Source organism: Ixodes scapularis, unplaced genomic scaffold (assembly GCF_016920785.2).
Source record: "Ixodes scapularis isolate PalLabHiFi unplaced genomic scaffold, ASM1692078v2 PGA_scaffold4__175_contigs__length_147842914, whole genome shotgun sequence".
In the NCBI taxonomy this organism is placed as follows: Eukaryota; Metazoa; Arthropoda; class Arachnida; order Ixodida; family Ixodidae; genus Ixodes; species Ixodes scapularis.
The window spans coordinates 29,695,382-29,713,691 of record NW_024609879.1 but is presented as its reverse complement, the minus strand read 5'-3'; the positions used below and the strand labels follow the sequence as shown (position 1 = coordinate 29,713,691).

The 18,310-nt window shown below is 40.6% G+C and overlaps 1 pseudogene; it reads left to right on the top strand.

The window, feature by feature from the left end:
* Window positions 1-18,310, top strand: part of LOC115331065 — a 118,066-nt pseudogene that overhangs the window by 38,804 nt on the left and 60,952 nt on the right.

Here is an 18,310-nt window from a genome sequence, read left to right as displayed (position 1 = left end):
ATGCATTTGCGTTATGCAATGCAGGCTGTTTAGGAAGGTGACACACACCCAATAAAACTGACTATAAAACATGGTGATACTGGTTAAAAATATTGTTCGCACTGCTAAGCACTCTATTAAAAACTATTCTAGCTCCCGGTATAATAGAGTTGGTCGACCCACTAAAATTAATATATATTTGACGCAATAAGCACCATATATATGAGTAAGAAAATGCTCCTTCATGTACATTTGGTTGTTTTAAGAATAATCACTATTTACAAAATATATCACTGCACTGGTGTGTTTTCTTGTGTGCGTCCAATTTAATAGCAACGTGTGTCTCGAGCATTTCCTTGAAAGTCTAAATTGCGAAAGCGTTTCAATATAGTCGTTTCGCTAACGGACTCCAGCCTGTACATAAGAAAGGCAGGTTTCAATGTTTGTCACCAAAAGAGACCATTAATTATTTACTTTATTCATTTAATAATTTATTAATGTTATGTGAACGTGAACAGCCGAAGCCGCGGTAATAATGCACAGCTTGTGTATTAGGTATTAGTAAAGAACGGTTTAAACGCAATAAAACATGGGTAAACAATATCAAACTCTGCTACAGCACGGTTATTATGGAAGACTTGAATGCGAGATATGAGGCTAGTTTGGATACCTTGATTCTAATCAAATGTCGCAGAGCTTCGAAAAGCTCATCTCGAAACACGAATGCTAAAAAATAACGTTAGATCAGGAAATTCAATTATTCCTTGCAGAGATTTATACAAAGAAAAAAAAAAAAGAAAAATAAAAGCCGAGTCGCTGCGCCGAGAGTACGAAGTAGTCTCACTTAGTTTGTCCACGAGTCTTTGATATTCGTTGTAAAATGTATAACAAACGTGACGTTCGTAAAATGCGAAATAAACTCTCCTGATCCTTCTCTTTTCTCTTTTTGTTTGGGCGGCCAGTACTAATCCAGACAAAATAAAATTTCTGCTTGTTTCGTATTAGCCAAAAAGAGTACAGGAATACACAGGATGACGTAATAACGTCGCGCGTAATTCTAGCGATGATGCCCAGTTATGGAAAGGAAGCATTTAAATACTTTTAACATGTGAATTATTGTGCCATGTACATCACATTACGACCCAAAAAAACATTTTGAACGCCACCGTTAGCCTCCAGTAATCATAATTTTCGAATCATTTTTCGAATCCATTCTGAAAAATAATTCGAGAAAGGCGTGGGGTCGGCTGATTGTTAGGATCGAAGAGTGTATATATGCCTCAGTTCTATGTTGATTAAATAGTTGGAGTCAGCACTCGTGTCTGCCTTGTCTTTCTTTCATTTGTCCTCGTATAAAAAGCGCTATCATGCCTTTTCCAACCCAAGGCAGAATGAAGCTGACGACGAAAGTCGCGTCCGATAGTACTCCATAATAACACGCTTGTTCGTCACACGCTCTCCTCTTCTACGGGAAACAGCAATTTCTTCTCTGGTCGGCTGGCTGCAATCGACGTTTTCTTCCCAACAACCTAAACATCGGATACAGCATTTACGTGGAACACGGAAAAAACACGTTTAAGTTCTTTGGCTGCACACGGATAAACAGCATGCCGCCCAAGAATAACAGCACAAGCATTTATACCGGTGTCACGGTCCCGTCCTCCGGGCGGCTCGACAAGTCAGCGAAAATTGGACTGATTAATGTCCTCGTCGCAATAACCTTTTCAGTGGACCTCGGGCAAACTGGATGTATTAACTGCAAAAGTCAATAGCCTTAGGACAGAGAAACACAATCTTCGCTTTGAGGTTCTCCAACTACGCAGAAACGTCGTGGAAAAGGTGCAGCTAACGTCACCCCTGTCCCTTTCATCGCCTCTGTATGCTTCCGTCGCATCACAGTCGCCCGCTACATCGACGTTCGTACCCCACCCAGCGGCTGTGCCATCCTCGAGAAACTTTTCACACAGCGAGGTCACCCGTCTGAATCCTGGCGTGAACCCTGATTTGCCGTCTGCGAATCAAGCCAGTACTTCGCCTCAGAACGCTAGAGATGATGGTTGCACACCGGTCAGACTCCGGCGAAGAAGCAAGCTGTCACCCACGAACAGGGCCAGATGGCGTCCCCCACGCCGCCTGGCGCTGTTCCTGTTTCGGCTTCATCCTGAGACGAGTGTCGCCGATGTCCACGCGCTGATAAAGCCCTTTTCGAAGGGAAGGTTGGTGTCGATTTTTTTTTCGCGAAAGTGGTGACGTGTGGCCAGATGGCAACACCTTTCATCAGTTTTTGGGATTACATGACTGGGATGTCGTGTTCCTTCTGTTCGTCCGCTAGACTGTGAAAATGTTGGACAAGATTGGAGCATTTGATCAAAATGTGCGAGGCCTTTTACACAAACGAACCAGTTCAGATAAAATTTAATAAATGCAGAACACAATATCACGTGTTTGTCTGAAACGTGGCTATGTAAGCCCTTAGCGAAAAGTCGTTCAAAATCAGTACACTCGAAGTGTACTGAAGTACACTAAAAGTATACTTTCAGTGCGGTCTTTGTACTGATTGTATACTTTACGTGTACTTAAAGTATACTTCCAGTAAAAATGGCGGTGGACTGAAAGTATACTCGTCCGTACAAAATTAGTACATGTAGTAGAATCGTAGTGCCCGCGGTAAAAAGTAGTTCAAAATCAGTATACCGAAAGTGCGCTTAAGGATACTAAAGGTCTACTTTCAGTGCTTGCAGTCGGTGTACTCAAATTATAATAACGGGTATATATATATATATGGTGCGATATTTAACATCAACACACTAAAAACGCGATAGATAGGCCGATGCCGTTTTCACAGAATATTTGTGGGGCTCGGTGTACATTAGATGAGTAAATAAACGTCACAGTACGTTGTTTAATTAGCTTTTTTTAATTGACAGTGTTTTTGACCATGTTGAATTTTCAATTTTAAAGGGGCTATGAATAAACTCTAGCCCAACTGAAACAATTTGCGAAAAAGTGACGAATTTTGGGTTATTCATAGCTATGAATAACCCAAAATAATCCGGTGTTTTTGTAATGCAGGTCTCAGCGTACTATACGCTGTTTCAGATATCTGCATCCACAGCAATCAAAAGGACAGGAGGCAAAAGAAACCACGGCTAATAATGGGGACATAAGATCCTCCACCGTGCATGGTCACATGCAGCGCAAATCAACTTCCGAACCGCGTAAGCGAAGTGATGTTATGAATGGAAGCTCGCTCTGAAATTGGCTGGAGAAATCGGCGCCTTTATGTAACATCCTCAAGCTTTCACCGAAAGTGTTTCATGGTATAGATTTATCTTGCAAAACTGTAAGGACATCTCAATACACGTGAAAAGAGATTGACAATTGCAACAACGAACAACACCGTCGATCGAGATTTCCACACTGTAAAAAATCGACGTAAATTTAACGTGTCTTCCCCTCGTCAAAAAAGACGGGCACGCTCATTGTTTCAAAACACGAGGTTGCCCTCATTATTTATGTGCCGCGAGAGCCGATCCTTCCAGAAAAGCCGAAATACCAGCGGTGCAAGCATGCGCTGATGAATCAAAATAGCCTTGGCGACAAGGGAGAAATTGCTTGAGATAGTTTCGGTTTTACACTGAAAAAGAAAACCGAAAGTTTAGATAAAACCTAAGATACACAAAACATTTTGTTAATTTTTTATGAATATAATAAAGTGACATTATTAATATTAATATATTGATTTGCTTCGTTTTGTCTTAAAAAAAAAAAGAACAAAAAGAAGAGACTTTTGAAAACTGCGGAAGACCATCGCTATTGCAATCAGCTTCCGTTCGGCCGCCGTTGGAATTCCGAAGGGTTCGAGCGTCGTTTCCTTTTTACGTTTTAGAGGTTTTAGTGATATTTTAGATAGCTTACTTACGAGTACCGTGTTCAATATTAGCAAGCGATTACTGAGAGCTGTGAGAAGCAGCGTCGCAAGTGGCGGACAGTCATGGCCGACTGGTGCAAGCGAAGGTGAGGAAGTTTTTGTTTCTGCGAAGTGCGCCGCTGTTTCAAACTTTGTCTTGTACTGTGTTCTTGCTAAGCTGTGCTTGACTCTCACTATGCTCTACCCGGTGTTATTTCGTTATTTGAGAAGAGCGTATCTTCAAAATTTATGGCTTTCTCCGCAGAGTGAGAAAGATTCGCGTGCGGGGGAACCGAGGGCCAGCCGAGGGCCTGTCCGGGGCGCCGTCCCTACGACGGTCGCCCGACGACGCTTCTGCGGAGCGTACAAGTACAGTCTAGCGGCAGTTCAAGCAATCACAGGTCATGCTAGTTCTGACGTGTGGTCCCAACAGTTTCTCGCCAACGATTTGTTTCATAAAGCGGGAGCGAGAAAAATGTTACAAGAGCGAGCAGCACGATTTCTTGCCCGTGCTGATGCCTGTGCCGTAGAGACGGACAATCTCTTTGCGTATGCCGAAGCGGCACGCTTTCCAAGTTTGCGATTGTGTGTTGTGAATAAAGTGAGTTTGGATGTCACGTTTTTTAGCGGCGGCAAAAGCCGCTACAAAAGGCAGAGCAGTTAGAAAAAGCAAAAACATGAAAAAATGTAAAAAGGACCTGAATATTCGATGTATTTGAAAGACTACCAACCGTACCAACTCGTCCAGTTATTCTTTGTCAAAGAATAATAGCCAATACTAATAAATTAAATAAATGCCAACTTTTAATTGGTTAGAAACTTATAATTGATGCAGTACGCCCCTACCCTGCTCTAGTGCTTTTATATCAGATAATGTGTAAATATATAGGAGAGTTCATAGCAACCATTTCTTTTCTCTAAAAGCTCGAAGTTATATATAAAAAAGTGCTTATCATAAATTAAGCCGCACCACTGAATATGTAATAGCGTATGACTTGTATGTGTGTTCTCAGGAAAAGAAAAGGAGGCATTAAAAAAAGGCCAATCATTTTGTTTGCTCTGTGTTAGAGCTTCTTTCAGGTACACGCAAAATGTGGGTGTCTACATCTAAAAAAGTGTAATTGACATTCCCCGCAGGACTGCAGGCCTGACTCAGTTGGGCTAGCAGGTTGCAACCTATGGGAACCTGCAGGGACCTGCATCACAAGAGTAAAAGTGACGTCCGCCCACTGATCTCTATTATCGGTGGCTGGATGATGCATCGAGCCACCGTAAGTAAGCGGGCTGTCCTGATAGCGAGCGCTTGACAGGCTTTTCAACTCTCCCGAGTGCTGGTTCAAACAGCGCTCAGAGCGCTGGGTATTTTCTTGTCATCCCAAGAGTGCCTGCTTGTTGCGGAGTAACTGTGCATACGGACCCGAAAAGTCTTCTCGGAAGCCATTCGACGTGAACATTTATAGATTATATTTTATCAAGAAGTGTGTATGTCCCTTATTCTTGGGATTTCATCCAGAACTAATTTCTGCAGCGCACTGGCACATGCGGAGAAGCGCACTGAACAAAGCAAATCTATCGCAATGGTGATTCTGCGAGCGCTTTGAAAGGTTTGAATGGCATAAACAACTTTGTTTGCGCGAGCTCGATATTTCATTCATTTTATGAAGTGTTAGTGTTGAGAATACTTTCCCGGTACAAAATTTTGCACTCAGGAGTAATGTTCAATGCATTCGGATCCATGGGGTTACTTTTTTGCATGACCAATTTTGAGCAATTTCGATAAACTCGCAAAAACTAAGCCTTCGCGAAAATTAGGTCGTTTACAGTAGTACAATTAACCGTGAAGCCGATATCGAATACCGTATTATACTAAACTTCTAAAATATATTTTTATTATTAACACACTCAGCCCTGAAATTGGCCATTCTCAGATGTTTTTGTTGTGGCCTTCATCAATCCATGTGCTTAAAATGTAGAAGCTGCAACCTTGAATACTTTTTTTTTTCTCTTTATGGTGCCTAAGATTTCAGGTAATAATGTTGCGACCTGCAATGAACAATATTACCTGTAGCATAGCCCTGGGCATGCAAAGAAGACACACCACCAATGTCTGACATATCAGGCTTTCAGAAACGATATTGTCCGATTTTCCTCACCCTTTTGTCAGGATGAAGTTGTTACTATCTTGCCTTCCTCACATAGTGGTCCTTTGAGCGAATTATGTGATGTTATATCATAGAGTGGCATAGTGTAATTTTATCTTCTCTTTTTACGCAGGATGTAATGGCATACCATCATCACAAAGGAGAGTGTACAGTGCGGCAGGCTCGGAAACTTGAATAAAGTCATCAGTAGGATTTCAATTTCTGTCTTATCAATTACGCGAGGAACACTGATCATACTGTTTGTATGCTACACATACATACTTTCAGTTGAAAACTGCAATGCACCTCTTCTCCTCTTCTTTATGGCTTTTCTCACACAGTTTCAGAAGACGGTGGTACGTCATTCTCATGAGGAATAGGGCTGCCAAAGATTTTCTCGTTAATTTCCTGACTCATTTTTAAGAGCGCATCTCCCGATGGTGGCGCCTCTGCATTATCATCATCAATTGAGTTGTCAACGGCGTTTCTTAACATTTCACGAGGATGGAGCCATATGACATGAAATTTCACAGGTTGGAATACAGCCGTTCAAAGAAACACCTTTGAAAAGTCATCTTTTTAAATGCATGCGCCGATTTTTCTGGCCAATTTGAGACCGTTCTTTCCATTCAGAACGCCCGACATACACGGCGTCCCCGATAACTTGCACCATACTTAAAAAAAGCACCGGAGGGCTCTGCAGGTGTGAAATCCACTGTCGTTAGCAAGCGTCTTGAGAAACTGCAGTGATTTTTTTTTAATGCACCTGGTCATGTAAATAACTAAGATTAATCAGCTAACCTTTCAAATATTCTTTTAAGGGCCAAGATGTCAGTTGTAAAGTTGCAGGGCGCATTGAGAAACACCCAATTAAAGTGTTTGAAACATAATACGTTTTCGTGCTTTTTTCCGGCCTTCAAACAACGCACATTCGCGGCGCGCTTGTACGCCGTGATTGGGGAAGCGATTTGTCACGCGGTAATTTTTTGTATTTCGCGGGCGCACTTTTGAAGGCTAGGAAAAAGCAGCATGCAAAGTGCTCCTTGTTGAAAATGGTTTATTTGGGTGTTTCTTAATGGGCTCTACAACTTGCCATTTCAGACCTCGCATTTTAAACGAAGATTTCAAACTTTAGCTTGTTATTCTTATTTATATGAATAGGCGCTTTAAAACAATTTCGTGCACTTTCGAAAGAGGCTTTCTAACCGCGTACAGTTGGTTTCACTCCCGCAGAACGCTCCGTTTTTTTGTGTCTTTAAGTTTGGTGCAAGTTATCTGGGACATTCCGCATATATGTACGGGTAGTGTACATTTAGTACACTGAAAGCATACATGTAGTGTACTAAACCTGCACTTATAGTATGCTAAAAGTACACTTCAGGTGCACTTATGGTATACTACACATGTACTTGGGGCGTACTAAAACTATACTATTTTGTTTCATAAAAGTGTGAAACTAGTACGATTTCAGTACATACCCCAAGTTCTTTATTAGTATACTTTCAGTATACTGATTTTGAACGACTTTTCGCTAAGGGAGGGAATCTCAGACGCAAATTGTTTTAGTTCTAGACGGTGGTGTCCTAATTGCTGCTGAAGTTTCGCTTGTCTCGCGTCGAAGGTTCGACCTTGAATCCTATCCGGAATGTGCTTGGGTTCTGAGGTTCGACTATTCTATCTGGTACTGTTTTGTCAACGGACACGAAAACACGCGACCAACGAATCTTACATAGCTTCACTGTAAAACCGGTTTGTTCTCTTGTATGCGAAGTTTAGTATATATCCTTCCTTATCTAAACAACTTTTCAAACGTAATTACGTTTTCATCATGACGGTATGGAAAACGGTCTGAACCGGTGACCTACAATTTTTTTACCAGTTTGGGAAGCAGCATACACGTGATGCTAGTCGAAGTATCTGCTTGCGCGATGAGTCAGACAACGCTCCCCTTTATTATTCATCACCTGCTGATGTTGCAAATATTTTCGCTGCTTATTTTTGCAAGTAATTGTCCGTTGGCCACCAGGCTTTTCAGCCTGGGGACAATATTATAAAAATTTTAATGACTTTTTGGCTTGTCAAAGATTAAAAACTGCACCAACAACACGAAGGACAAGAGCAGACGTAGACAGGCAGAGCGTTCCTCAGCTTGTACTTCGTCTTGTTTTTATTTATTTATTTATTTCAAAATACTGCGACCTCGATGAGGTCATCGCAGGAGTGGAGAGAAAGCATACATATACATTCAAAAAGACAATCGATTAAAGATGTACACACCCTACAAACAAAACTTAGAAAACCTTGAAAAATGCAATATCAAAAGATTACAAAAACAATCACATACACTTCAAGTACAGATTCCAGGCACCATACCAGAACACCTACTGTATTTCTAACACAAACTTATCAAAATCGAGACCACGAATGGATCCATTTATGTTATTCCAGTTTTCTATCGTTCTAGGAAAAAAAGAATATTTAAAACAGTTAAGGTGGGCTCTGTATGGTACAAGATTTAATGGATGGAAGCTTCTAGTGCGTGATTCAGTAACAAAACTAACATATTTTTCTCGATTAAGTGTACAGTTATTATTCACTATTTTATGCAGGAGCTTGAGCCGTTCTACAGCGCGTCTAGAATCAAGAGGCGTAAGTCCTATGTCAGTCATGGCAGATGTAGGAGAAAAATTGCGGTCATATCTATTACAAATAAATCTAGCTGCCTTTGATTGTATTGCGTCAATCTGCTTTATATCACCTTTTAGATAGGGATCCCACACCACACAACCGTACTCTAAGATAGGTCTAATCAAGGTCTTGTACGCCGTTATTTTAACTTCCCTAGTTGAAGATTTTAAAGTTCTCTTGACGTATCCTAGCCTTTGCAGAGCACGAGAACAAATAGAACTGATGTGCTTATCCCATTTGAGACTAGGCGTGAAAAAAATACCCAAATACTTGTATTCGTGAACTTGACGCAGAATTATATTACGAGTACCATAGCTAAAAACAGACGGTTCCTTCTTATTAGTAAATGACATAACTACAGATTTCTCAAAATTAATTTCCATCTGCCACTTTTTACTCCAATTCAAAAACTGTTCAAGAGAGTCATTTAGTAAGGCATGGTCATCTACCGAATTGATTTCGTTGTACAAAACGCAATCATCTGCATAGAGGCGAATTTTAACTTGAAGACCATTTGCAACGTCATTAATATAAAGTAAAAACAAAAGAGGACCTAAAACTGATCCCTGTGGGACACCGGAACTAACTGAGACATTGCTAGAATGAACATCCCTGTATGAAACAAACTGTGATCTATTTTTTAGGTAATCTTCGATCCAATTAACTAATGACGTATTATTTAATATCGCTTGTAATTTCTGAAGAAGCTTATGATGTGGTACCTTATCAAAAGCCTTAGAATAATCTACAAAGATGGCATCAAGTTGTACTCTTTTATCTAAAGCTAAAGCTATGTCGTGAGTGAATTCAAGAAGTTGGGTTGAGGTGGAGTAACCACGACGAAAACCATGCTGTTGAGGGCAAAGAATAAAATTAGTCTCGAGGTACTCAGATATCTGTTTATAGAAATATGTTCCAAAAGTTTGCATGAAGACGATGTGAGCGAAATGGGTCTGTAGTTTGTGACCACCTGTTTGTTGCCTGACTTGAACAAGGGGATAATTTTAGCCGACTTCCATGACTGAGGCACTGTTGCAGTAGAAATAGATTTTTTGAAAATGACAGATAGGTATTTTGAACTCCAAAGTGAATAACGGCGAAGAAAAGAATTTGGAATTCCATCAGGGCCAGGGCTTTTCTTACAGTCAAGTTTCATTAGTAGATTGAGGACACCAGAAACACTAATCTCTAAATCAGATAAAGCTGGGTATATACCTTCAAAGAAAAACTCTGAATCATTGCCGTTGTCACGACTGAATACAGATTTAAAATAATCATTGAAACAGTTCGCTATCTTTGTCGGCTCACTTACAGATTCACCTTCAATAGTAAAACTCTGTGATACACTACATCTTGGAATAATAGATCTCCAAAATTTGGCAGGATTTGATTTCATAAATTCAGACAAAGTTACATTAAAATATTTGGTTTTAGCTGTTAACATCTTTTCTTTCAAGGTTGTTTTCAGATATTCAAACGAGGTATGAACAACTGATTCTGTGTTATCTTTCGTTGAACGACGTCTCCTCTTCGTTTGCCGCATCAACTGCAGCACCTCTCTCGTAATCCAGGGGTGCGCAGGGTTCTTATTCTTTCTAGTAACAGGTACAAATTTGTTGATGCATTTTTCTATAAGGGAGTTGAAATATCTAAGCAACGTATTGACATCAGCGTCTAGACTTATGGCACAAAAATTATCAAAATAAAAACTAAGTTCATCAATAATTGACACATCGTCAGCTCTGTTGAAATTAAGGAACGTGACGAATTCAGGGTTCGAACGCTTGACACGAATGTTAAGGCTGACAAGGACAGCTTTGTGATCAGAAATTCCCTCGACCACCTCGCAGTCATAACCTAGGTTTGCGATACTATGGGTTAGAAAAACAAGATCAAGAACAGAATTATCTCTGGTGCACGTTTTGACAACCTGATCTAGGTCGAATGACACAGCTATATCTACTAGAGCATCACAAATGGCCCTGTCGCGACAGCCAACCACTGGCGTTTCCCAGTTTATATCGGGTGCATTAAAATCGCCCAGCAAGATAAGCTTGAAATTCGCCAGATTGTATTTGTGAATGTAGTCATATATATCAAAGATCGTTTGCAGGCCCGAACTAGGAGCGCGATAAACCGCTCCGATAACAAGAACGAACTTATCAAGCTGCACCTTACACCATAAAGACTCTGTGTTAGGTAAACAGGGAAGAACCGGAAAGCTAATACCAGATTTAAAAAAAAGCGCGACACCACCACCTCTAGAAGACCTATCGCATCGTACCACGTTGTAATTAGGAGGTGTAAATTCGCAATCAAGAATGCCATCGTGTAACCAGGTTTCCGTAACACACATCACGTGCGGTGAATAAGAAGCTGCAATGCACGAGAACTCTGTAAATTTAGGGACAAGGCTCCGAGCATTAATGTTTAATACAGACAATGGTTTATTCGGTAACTGTCAGTTCGATCCGGTGGCAAGAACCGGAGGAGGAACTTTTATCAGCGTTCTATTTGTTGAATCCCACGAGTATCGGTCGTTGACAACAAGAGCGTAGTCGTAACGTAGACGGACCTTTGCGCCATTTCTTCGGAATTCGGCAGTACTAAGCCAGAGTTGTTTTCGAATGTCTCTAATACGAGGTGAAAAATCCTCGTTAATAAATATCCGTGTGCCTTTAAGTTTAGAAACATTTTTGAGTATCCGCATTTTGTCACGGAAGTCCATCAATTTAAAAATTATAGGTCGTATTTTACCTTGTGCGGGGATACCAATACGATGACAGCGTTCTATGGCATCGCAAGTCACAGACAGTTTTCTGGTCAACAGTTCAGTTACACTATCCAGTAGTGATGCAGGGGTTTCATTAACAGGCTCTTCTAGACCATACACGACCAAGTTGTTTCTGCGAGAACGGTTTTCCAAATCATCATTCTTATCTGTAAGTTGACAGACAGCTGTTTCGAGAGCGGCACTCTTTCTTTCTAGACACTGCAACCGTCGGGCGATATCAGATATCTGGGACGAGCCAGCTTCGATTGCAACAAGTCGAGATTCGTAGGCGGCAAACTTAGCATCCAGAGCCTCTTGTCTGTTTTTGATAGAAGTAACGTCCGCAGCAATTTGTGTTTGGCCAGTTAGTAATTGCTGAAGGAGAGCTAGCGTCTCGGGGCCAGGGTTAGATTCAATATCGCCACTACACAACAGGATAGATGAACATATCCTAAACCATGACAATATATCAGAACAAATGCCAACCAGTGGGCCCGGTAGCAGCAAAAGAAAGCGATCATCGGACTTAAAACCGTCTGGCAAAGAAACAAACTCTACCTGTAGGGTGAGACAGAAGAAACTCAGTGGCATATTCGTCTCGCTGCCACCAAGCCCACTGAAGAGAAGAGACTGCGTCGATGGCTTTATGGCATCTGTAGCGGAAGTAGGTGTCGCTGCGGTGCTTCCGTAGAGGGTCCAATCCAGTGTTGCTAGATGAAGTGCAGGCCGGTCGTCAAAAGGTGTCGAATCATCACACGATGACGGGGGTTCAGGAACCAGAAAGCGGGAACTGGCGAACCCGTGCGGCAACAAATCCGCGGTGACGCGGCATACGGAAGCCGGGGATGACCAGACCGTTCCGAAGACAGCGATCTGTAGGGTGAGACAGAAGAAACTCAGTGGCATATTCGTCTCGCTGCCACCAAGCCCACTGAAGAGAAGAGACTGCGTCGATGGCTTTATGGCATCTGTAGCAGAAGTAGGTGTCGCTGCGGTGCTTCCGTAGAGGGTCCAATCCAGTGTTGCTAGATGAAGTGCAGGCCGGTCGTCAAAAGGTGTCGAATCATCACACGATGACGGGGGTTCAGAAACCAGAAAGCGGGAACTGGCGAACCCGTGCGGCAACAAATCCGCGGTGACGCGGCAGACAGAAGAAACTCAGTGGCATATTCGTCTCGCTGCCACCAAGCCCACTCTTGTGGGCTTGGTGGCAGCGAGACGAATAGGCCACTGTAACACTGTTCGCGCTGTTTTTAATCTGCGATATGTAAAACCAACTCGATTGAGTCTTCAACTTTCTGCAATGCTTGCCTTCTTTGCGTGTTAATTCTGGTGAAATATTCGAAGTGATTTTGGAAACAGAAACCAAAGTATTCGAGTGGTGCTGATGGTATGCCGAGTTTTGTTATCAAAGAATGCAACGAACTTTAAATTCCTACTTTGAAACATATTTTTGAAATGTTCCTGGTTCGGGCACCTTTTTGATAATTCATTTTTTTATTTATTTATACATACCCTCAAAGCATAATCATTATAGAGGGGAGCGGTAGAGCCAATAACAAGTAAGCATGGGTTAAAAATGGGGGAAGCAATACCAAAGGAAATTACAAAAAACAATGAATACAAACGGCTCAGGCACTTCAAAAATATCTAGTCTGCTATCCAACACACACACACATATATACCACAAAATTTATAAACGTTATCTGACTTATACTCGTACTATTACATGAAATCATTGAGGCTATTCTCCAAAGCAAGTTGAGACAAATCGATATTACTAACATTGGCTGTTAGAGAAAGAAGGCTGTTCCACTTATTAGAGGTGCGTGGTGTGAAAGAATATAAAAAGGATTAGTTTTAAATAAAATTAACCCGTACTTTATGCAGGTGATCAACCCGTGACGATTTATAAGAAGGTGGACTTAACAGCACATCACGTAAAGTGGTGTAATAAAAACGTTTATAAAATCATTAGAGTCGTGCATTTTTGCGTCGTGATGCTAGGGATGAAAGACCTAGGTTAGATTTCATTGAGGACACACTAGCAGCTCGTTGGTAGTTAGAGTATATAAATTGGGCTGAGTTATTTTGAATACTTTTCAACTGGTCAACGAAAATTCCGACGCCAGGGTCCCAAATCGATGAAGCATATTCTAGCAGTGAACGCACAACTGTTTTGTAGAACAATAACTTAATAGGAGTAGGACCCGAGTGAAAGTTACATCTTGAGTACCATGCATACGGTCCGCTTTGTTAGTGATCAAATGTTTGTGAATTTGCAAGCTAAGATTAGAAGTAATATGAACACCTAAATGCTTCTATAATTCGATGAATTCTAGCGGGCTACTATCAAGGCGATATATGGGTAAGTTATCGCGGCAGCGAGAGATTTGCATAAATTTGTACTTGCTAACATTTAGCGTTATATGCAACGTTTTGCACCGAAAAGGGATAGGGTTAATATCGAACTGCAGTGCATGCGATCGTTCATTTTGCGAAAAAACTTTTAAATTACCTACTTAAAGAGTGGTAATGCCTCTGTTGTTACAAATTATCGTCCAATTTTTTACTTTCGGGTTTTTCAAGTTCTTTTAGCTTGTTATACGTTCGCAAATACTTCTTTATTTTCGTCAAAAACCTACACCCGTGCAGCATGGCCTCGTAAGTGGCCGGTATGTGGAGACTATATTGTGTACCTTTTTAGATTATGCTGCGCCTGTTTTAAATAGAAGACAGGCATACACAATATATTTTGATATGTCGAAAGTGTACGAAAGAATTAGTCATGAATTGTTATCAAGTCCTAAAGTTTCCAACACTGTTGAAGTCGCTGACAATCGCTCCGACTTCTTTCGTTCGACATCGGGTGTTACTCAGGGATAAATAATGTGCCCCCCTTGATTTGGACATCTATTAGTAATATAATGTATTGTGTAAGTAATTATAAACTGCTACTTTCTGCTGATGATATTACGTTATTCGTGCGCCTTCGCACTATTTTAGACTGTAATGTACTACAAAATGGTGTCTTTAATTCACTAATGGTGTAAGCTAAATCAACTGTCTCTCACCCCACAAACAACAAAGGTGTTACCATTGGCCTGCCGACGGCATACTGCTGTTTATTTTACATATATTCGTGACGGAGAATACCAATAGAGCAGGGATCAATGATAAAAGATATTGGCGTCTCTGTTGATAGTGTTTAAACTTTTTGAAACCAAATATCTTTTATCGCGTGTAATGCCTATAAAATGCTATGAATAGTATCTCGATTGACGAATGATTTATAAAACCCCACTCCTTTATGTGTATTTCAATTATTTAGTGAGGTCACTAATTTTAATTCACGTCTGCCACATGAAACTCGATATCTAAAGCGCAGAAAAATGTTATTCAAATTGTATATGATAGATTCTTTGAGCACCGCTTTATAACTGTTAATATATATTTTCAAAAAAATTAACTTCCACTTTTGCCTCCCAGAAGAACTGTTCGTGACTTTGTATTTCTGCATAAACTTATGAATGGGGCAATTATTCTGCGCAGCCTCCGGAGAAAGTTAATCTTTATGTTCCTTTGCGTATAACGAGACATTTTGTTAGTTTTAATGTTCACTCGCGGTGTAAAATTTCACCGCTTTCTCGGATCCTGCCAAAGTATAAAACCACCAGTTAACCACCCTGGACATTTCCTTATCAGTCGCATTGTCCCGGAGCCAATTGAATGAGCACTTATCTGCGTCTTAATTCGTTTTAATTGTTGCTTGGTAAAATTCCCTTCTTTTTTAATGTTTTTTTTTTCTATTACCTGTTGACGATGGTTCTAAAGTGAAGACCATCTTGGTTGTTTTTGGACACCTAAATAAGAATAATATTATAATATTATTATAATTTTTTATCCAGTGATATAAGCTGTAATAAAAAATCAGCTTATTTTTCTTCTGACTTGTCTCGCATGTCACCGCGATGTCTAAAAAATAGAGTCATCATTTTTCGCAGGAGAGCTGAGTGCTTCAGCTACATGAATAATTAGTTTTCTTAATAGTGTACCACGTTTAGAGAAAATACAGCATTCGATTGTTTTCACCGGTATGATGTGAGGTCAGCTTTTTTGAAGCTATTCAGCATTTCATTTATTCTAGCACAGGAATGACTACTCTGGGCATAGCTCAAGACGCCAACGTTGAATATACCAATCATACTTATTTAGTTTATATATATTGCCATACTGCAAAATGAGAGACCAAAGCAGGTGAGTAGGCAGATTTAAAAGAACAAGCACAGCTAAGTGTAGAAAAGTTATAAAAAACCACACATATTTTGACTATTTACAGCATTCGTGGTTGCCCAGTTCCATTGATCGACATACCAAACAAATATTTTTACCGAGTCAGTATTAAAGCGATACGGTGCAAAAGAAAATATTATATTTTGTTTAGTTGGGTCGTTGAAGTTTGTATAAGCAACATATTTCTGAACGTCAATAAAGTATTAACCTTGAAGAAATTTATCTTTTTTTTTTGCAAAACATTATACTGGTACTTATATGCAGAAGGTTCGCATCGGGCTTTATTACGGAGACAAAGTCTGTGGATCGATAGCGATCAAAGAGAAATCGGAGAGCTTTACTTTGTGTGTTCTTTTTCGTAAATATTTTGTTGTGTGAATAGTTCTCAATCTGGGCTTCTATATCCAATGTTTGGTAATATCAGTCACTTATATGGTGTTAAGTTATGTGCTGGTCTGGAAAATCTAACTGCCGTCTACGTGCCCAAACCTTGCTTTAGCAATTTATTGGAAACATTTTGATGCGTAAATTCCAGTTTAGATTTGATTAACGAAAAACGCCTGTAGTATATTCCAGGTTAAGAACGTAGGGCGGGGAAAAGGCAGGGGGTTGAGAAGGAAGCGGACGCAACGCTGGTGAGGAGAGGGGGTTTTCTCCTCCCCACGTCAGCGTGGCGTCCATTTTCTCCTTCCCACCTTTCTCTTTCTCGGCCTACCTTCTCGAATCGTCCCATACTATAGGTATTTGTGCTCCTGTCAATATTTTAACGGCCTCCCACAGCAATATAGGTTAACAGTGCTGGTACTTTGTTTCGAGTTGTGTTATCATATACACCAGTATTTTTGTTGATTTCCGTTTGCCGTTCGTCCCACAAGCTTGTCAACTTCTGTAAACGAACATTTATTTTCCTCTGAGCATCTTATGTCTATATCTCTGAAGATTTATTTCCGTTGTAGTAGAGCAAAACGTGACATGGCCATTAAAAAAGTAATAGAAGTTAAAACACAGAAGGGGGCGAAGACGACGTGAACAAACACAAGGAGCATTGTGTTTGTTCAATTCGTGTTCATACTTGTTCGTGTTTTCGGAGCTATTATTTTTTAAAAATTATGAGCCAACTAGCCCTCCTATTCATTTTGGTGTCGGAGTCACACAGGCCGCAAAATAAACTGGGCTCACTGTGCCTAAACTAAAAGAATTCGAGCTGCGCAGCGCCGGGCTAGCGCCAGGTCGAGCGATCGCGTGACCTTCGAGCCAGGCAATCAAATAGAAAAGAGGCTGTTTATCTAAGCAATGTTCCGTACATTTAATGTTTCTCTGGTACTTTCGAACACACTACGGACAACACCATCGGGGAAAACTTTTAATTTTGATATCCGCTGAACGTCTTTTATTCATGTTACTAATATATAAGACTAGTAGCAGCGGCCCAAGAACATATCATTGAGGCAGACCTGAAGGAACGAGTAACTTTTCATACATCGTCATATTCAACTGCAGAAACCGTTTTAAACAACCAGATAAAAATGGGCAGGTAAGCAAGACGTACTATAAAAATATTCGTATCATTTCAAGAGAAAAGAGCACTTTCGGTATGCATTTTGCATCCTTACTGTTGGCGTCACTTTACATCTAAGAAGAGTATAAAGTACAACCCGCATGCAAGCTATTTGGCAAGCGACGAGACAAACGACGGTGACCCCTTTTGCTATCGCTAGGGCAATCGCGTCGCAAGGCAAACCGCATGAAAGCAACGGGAGCAAGTGACCAAGGCGATGAAGACGTTTTCTAGAAATCCAGAAATTGAGCCCCGCGACGAGCGACAGTGAGAAATCTCCGTGCCTCATCGCTGAATCTCGTCGCTCGTCTCGTCGCTCGCTAAATCGCTCACGTGTGGCTCAGCCTTAAGGGCAAACAAAGTCGAACCAAAAAACCGAACAGTCGAAATATTTAAGATTAAAATGCAAAATAAATTCCAACCTGCCCTTCGTCTATACATTTGCACAGTGCCCCCCCCCCCCCCCCCCCCGCCTTATTAACTTACAAAGCCTGGGTTCACAAAAAAGGCACTAGACCAGGCGTTTTCCAAAGCTGTTGTGCAAATACTTACTTTTCGCAAAGCAGCAATTTTTGATAACATAAATGCATTTTCGTTTCTCCAGTCTCAATCGATAATATAACAACTGTGTGACTCTGATACGAAATAATACATGCCTAATATTTTTTATTATCTCTATCCGCATAAATGTCGTCGAAAATATTATGAAAAGTAACTAATAAATACCTGAGTATTGACGCTTTATTACATATTGAAATTAAAGCAAGTGTGCCTGCAAGCTCATTCATTACTGGCATTTTAAGCCATTAGCTAGAGAAAATGAGACGGAAAGCACAAAACTCCAAGCACCTAATCGAACATTTTGTCATTTATAGGACCGGGCGTCGTTTGAAAGTTCGACCAGATTAATCGCCACCCTTCATTCGCATAATTTTTGTCGATTAATTGTTTTCTTTATCGCTGTGAAT